The sequence below is a fragment of the Haliotis rufescens genome, unplaced genomic scaffold (assembly GCF_023055435.1).
Source record: "Haliotis rufescens isolate VD_foot unplaced genomic scaffold, xgHalRufe1.0.p SCAF_1, whole genome shotgun sequence".
In the NCBI taxonomy this organism is placed as follows: Eukaryota; Metazoa; Mollusca; class Gastropoda; order Lepetellida; family Haliotidae; genus Haliotis; species Haliotis rufescens.
The window spans coordinates 12901338-12907511 of record NW_025963779.1 but is presented as its reverse complement, the minus strand read 5'-3'; positions in this window follow the sequence as shown (position 1 = coordinate 12907511).

Genomic DNA, 6174 nt, shown 5'->3' with positions numbered 1-6174 from the left:
ATCACATTCTATGTACAACCACACAAATTTAAATTCGGTTCAATTTATTTAACATCAGAAAAGGGATTGAAATTGTATCTCTTCAACTGTTCACTACTATATTTGAGCACGGAAACCGATTCTTCATTTGTTATAATGGTTCTCACCGCCCATCTTTTCAGGAAACCAATTTTCGTCTCCTAAAGACATCATCAATTCTTTAGTCAAGATATATTTATGGTTTTCTTGAAAACGTTTTGATTGGCTGTCAGTGTCTTCACAGGTGAGAAGACGAACAAAGTCGGTACCTGTCTGATCACAGTTGAACCAAATCCTTGCCCAAAAAGGTTCAGATGTTATGTTAACTGTTGAATAATTTGATGTCACGTTTATTTCCTTACCATTGACAGCAAAAACAATGCAGTCGATTATAGACCTCGAAGTGTCAATTATGATTCCAATGTCCAATTCTTCACTGTTGCCTTTTCTTAACATCGGAAGTGGAATATCATTGTGGATTCCAGTCAAGAAGATATTCGTGTTCTTCTGGGACAGACTACAGGCGTTTGTGATGGGCTCGGGACCTGAAACGTTAGTGTTGTTCATACAACAGCTGATAACGAGAATGTGTCTATCACGGGCTGGTTCGTGGATCACGATTTTAACTCTAATCATTGCATGATAAATGATGTTGTTGGAGATGACAGGTTTGAATACAACGTTAATATAGCCCTTTTGTGGTTCGGAACAGGACCTTTCCCTGAGACCTGATAAGTAGTAGACGCCGGGGTCAAACAGACCTGAAAATAATGAATACATGAATATATGAGATGACAACTACATAGTACCTCACACTCGAGCAATGTTGCGATGATTTACATTTTATGTACATATTCTACATGGGTTCATAACATAAAGCAGAAGACTGTATACATGGTAGCGAAGTTTACATACGAACAGGGTGGACTTAAGTAGGTAAAGAGAGGTATCGTATATATCTTTCAAGGTAAGCTTAACACATCACAAGATTACATGCTATACACATATATGCTTATAACGAAGGGCGGTTATAACGAACTAAAATAAGTTGTCCCTTTGAGTTCGTAATAATAATTTACTGTACCTGGTTTGAAGAATGGTCCACAGACCCAAGACATCATAGGCTATAACTTACATTACTGTGCCAACGTCACAAAGACACCCTCAATGACTCTTTACCACATAATAGGCTTCGAACATAATCCATTACTGCATGTCAAACAAACATTTAACCCCAGCTGATTATTCTTTCATTTAGGGTGAACATGACCTTCAAAACCATTATTGTAAAAAGTATATATTTTCAAACTCACATTATTAGTGATATTCCTATAGTTCCTTTGGTTTCAAATTTGTTTTTTCCGTGTTATTTCAATAGTGAAAGAATAAAAGGGTTTCACTTTGTAAACATAACATTTGAACCATATCTTGCGCCAAATACTATGAATTGATAAAAACGTCAACTCTTACACGTTGTGTTTCCTGCTACGGGGTATGAAGGCCTGTGTTTGGCAGCTGTATTTGTTGAGGCTTTGATTGTGTTGACCACCCCTGTAGGCGCACACACTCGACCCTTGGTCCTTGACGTTAGGCACCTGTCTCCCACGGCACAAGGTTGGACACACAACATTGAGGTAAATTACAAATATGAAACTATTAAATATTTCATTAACAAAGAAAATGTAAATGTTGTTTCGAATCCAAGATTATATTATATGTAACTCTGATCTGCCTTAAATAGTTTTCAAAACGTGTTAAGCACATCGCCTCTCTCACTCCCACACTCTCTCACTGTAATCACCTTATCTGAGCTTGTTTTCCTGATGCACCAACCCTGCAGGTCTCCGGGTTCAAGAAGCTGACACAACAGTTGCTCTCGGTTGTATCCTATCTGCACAATCTGGAGACACAAGTCCAGACACTGCTTGATCCCCAGTCTACGTGTCTCGAGGACTTGGTGTTTTGTAGTGTTAGCTTCAGTTAATGGTACGAAATTAGCAAAAACCAGTATGATTAAGAAGGTAGATGAGTTCATTTCCCCTCTGTACATTGCCGCTCTGCTCGCTGTACTGACTATCTGTATAACCGATGTTGTAAGTTATCTGAATCACGTACAGGAAGTCGTCGAATTCCATTGTTATATCTATACATCATGCATATGATACATTGTGTACATAACTCTAGTACGACCGCGCATTACCTTCATTGAAAAACCTACATTGCTATAAGGTTGCAGATACCATACACCGATTTACAAGAACTGTCGTCAATCATTGTTTTTTTTAATTGTAGGTAGGTCAAAAGTGCAATGACATCTTTACAGAAACATATATATATTAATATATTAATGTCAGTGTACATTTGGGACAATATAGCATTACCCACCCTGTTGATATCAAGGGACAGAAAACTGTTTAATTAATCGGTCATGTATTTCAAAAGGTAATGTCTTTTGATGTATGACTGGAATAAAAATGGAATTAAAAAACCCACACTATACAGCTTCCAATGTAACAAAAATGCTGCCAATGCACATTTGCTTTAATCTTCTCTGGCATTTAAATAAAAACGGCAAAGCCCTTTTCCATATGTACGCGTTCGACGTCATCATGAACATGTGTTTATAAATCACTATTATATAATAATGATGCCAGGTGTTCGTGAAAGGGTGCTTGTATTATTGTCTCATTCTGTTCTCATTACAGACTGTTCTGTAATAAACAAATATCTTTGAGAAACATTGACAATAATAATCCAAGTCAAATATGATAAGGTATGCATGATATTTAATATAGGTGTGGGTGGGCGTGTGTATGCCATTGGCAGTCGTATTCCTTGAAAAATTGTATATTGTGTCATATTTTGTGTTTATATTTTCGTCAACCGATTTATAGGACCCAGGCGCGAATTGTGACGACATAGCTTCGCGAGCTATGTGTACAGTTTATTCCACTTCTCCATTAATGATGAAGTGAAATGGGGTTTAACGTCGCGTTCAAGATTATTGCACTTATATATCGACGTGCATGCAGGTGTATGTGTGGCTGCTTGTACTAGTCCGGACTGATGCCGATTTATAGTGCTAGACCACTGAGATACCATGCTGCGGTTTAACATGAATACCCCACTCAGACACAATATACTGACTCCGACCCGAGGAGTCCTTGTTTTAAGCCCTTATACCGCGCTATGCATGGTAACAAGTGCCATCTTTTAACGTCTTTTGATATGACGCGGCCGGTGATCAAACCCGGACCTTTCGCGCTACCACGAGACGATGGAGTCGGTTCTCCATTAACAGATTCGTCTGCACCATACCCGTATGTTTGACACGATGCCAGCTAACGCTACAGGGATGACATTCTGGCTGTGTACGTGAGACCATATGCAGGTGCAGTCGGACCGGACTTCATCCTCAGGGACGAGAACACACAACCTCATCGTGCCAGGGTCATTGATGTCTACTTAGATCAGGAGACCATTGTCCGCATGGAGTGGCCAGTCCGGTCACCAGACCGCAATCCTATCGAACATGTGGAACCAGCTGAAGATCGCCCTCTCACGAAGCTCTGTCCTTCCGGCATCTCTACGAGACGACGGTGCCAGGCTGTGTCGCATCAAATGGATCACATACGCGCTACTGAGAGTTTGTATTTTAGGACAATAAATGGGGGCACGGGTGGCCCAGTCGTCTAAGGCGCCGCGATTCGCTGTGTAGTGTTGCGTCCCTTGGGCACGCCAGAAACCTATGATTGTGGGTTCGAATCCCGGTTCGCCCCGATTATGTTTCTAGGTTTGTCAGCACCATACCCGTGCTCGTGGGTTTCACCGAAGTGGTACACGTCTAAGACCTGCATCACTTCGGGCTTTCCTCCCACGTTAAGCTGACACGCCGCGATATAACTGGAATACTGTTAAAAGCGGCGTTAAACCAAAATCACTCACTCACTAGAACAATAAATTTGTGTTCATGATTATTTTATGTTTCAGTTTTGGTCAGATACTCTCATTTTGGCGAGTGATCTGATTATTGGTCATGTGCTGTTTGTTTGGCATCATGTGGCACATGCCAACGGAATTGAATATACATGTCTTCACGCAATGTTGCCTTTGGCTATTTCAACAGATGCACACAATTTGACGTATTAAATTTTACAGTGGTGATCACTAGCAAACGTTGGGGGCGGCGGGGTAGCTTAATGGTTAAAGCGTTAGCTCGTCACGCCGAAAACCCGGGTTCGATTCCCAACATTGGTACATTCCGGCAATATCACGGCGGGGGACACCAGAAATTGGATTTTACACATTGTAACAATGTGGGAGATCGAACCCGGGTCTTCGTCGTGACGAGCCAACGCCTTAAACACTAAGCTACCTCTCCGCCACAGAGATTTCTGTCTCATTATCATGTGTGTGTGTGTGTGTGTGTGTGTGTGTGTGTGTGTGTGTGTGTGTGTGTGTGTGTGTGACGTACTAAAATTTTGTAAAACGAATATCGAAATGTGGCTATTTCCCGAGTGAGTGAGTTGGTTGGTTTGTTGTTTAACGCCGCACTCAGCAATATTCCAGCTATATGACGACGGTCTGTAAATAATCGAGTCTGGACCATACAATCAAGTGATTGACATCATAAGCATCAATCCACGCAATTGGGATACGATGACATGCATCAACCAAGTGAGCGAGCCTGACCACCCGATCCCGTTAGTCGCCTCTTACGACAAGCATATCGAGCGAGTGAATTGGGTTTAACGCCGCTTTTAACAGTATCCCACTTATATCGCGGCGTGTCAGCTTAATGTGGGAGGAAAGCCCGAAGTGATGCAGGTCTCAGACGTTTACCACTTCGGTGAAACCGACGTGCACGGGTATGGTGCTGACAAACCTAGAAATATAATTGGGGCGAACCGGGATTCGAACCCACAATCATAGGTTTCTGGCGCAACTCTGCACAGCGAATCGCGGCGCCTAAGACGACTGGGCCACCCGTGCCCCATTTCCTGAGCGAGAACGATGGGACTACATCTACTTGAATTCTAGCACGAGTACAGTAAAATCTTTATGATCGACGCACGGAGGTAAGAATTAATTTATAACACACACTTATCCCATATCTGTGTTATTTATTAATTTATGGACAGTTACAAGTAATAACCACGATTAATGCATAGTTGGGGCATGGTGCTCCTTCTTTTACAGGGGCTTCTATGTCCGGTTCTGGTCGACAGAAAGCATTACTACATGAATAAGAAAGAGATAATTGTTAAATTCGTGTGTCAGACCGACGTGATATAGATAGAACATTGCTTTAGCAGCAGGGTATGAAACTCCAAAAAATTTCAGCCAGACCACAGGACTGGCTAGCTGAAATACTTGCCAGCCCTGACCAAAACCTGCCTGCCCACTATAATCATATGTTTCTCAGGATAATTTAATTAAAACTTTAAATCGAATTCATTGAACATGAAGTAATGCAAGAAAAGAAATAGCAAACACTTTTTAGGTTAGATTTGTATTTAATATCCTAGAATACATCATGTAAATAATGCTTATCATCCGGAAATATTTAGAATATTTTTACATATGAAATATAACCCGACCGTCGGGCAGGGGGATTTGAAAATCTGACAGCCCGAGTTGAAATCAACCCGTCTCGGACGGTCGGGCAGGCAGGTATTTCGAACACTGTTTAGCATTCACTCCCACACACACTTTAAATTGGAACTAAAATCAGACCAGTTGTACGTAAAATGTTTGATTAGTATACCCCCTTTCCTGGTGTGTATCAATCGATCTGTTCAACAGACACTTTCTGATGTCCACACAACCTCTAGACCTAGACTGGAAATCAGCACTACAAACTACACATGTATCTTTCATAATCACACTAATTCCAAAGTGTCGTTTTTGAGAGAATGTACAGTGTACATCAATATCTTCAGCATCCGTTTAGTTTTCACAAATATTACGATTCATTCTATAAGTTTAACGGAAAACGAAACTACAGTAAAGTACGGTTATAACGAACTCAAAGGGACTACTAATTTTAGTTCGTTATAATCGTAGTTCGTTATAAGCATATATACAGCATAACTACAGCAAATAGTCGGGACTAAAAAAGTAAGTTCGTTATATCCGTCAGTTCGTTATAAGCGT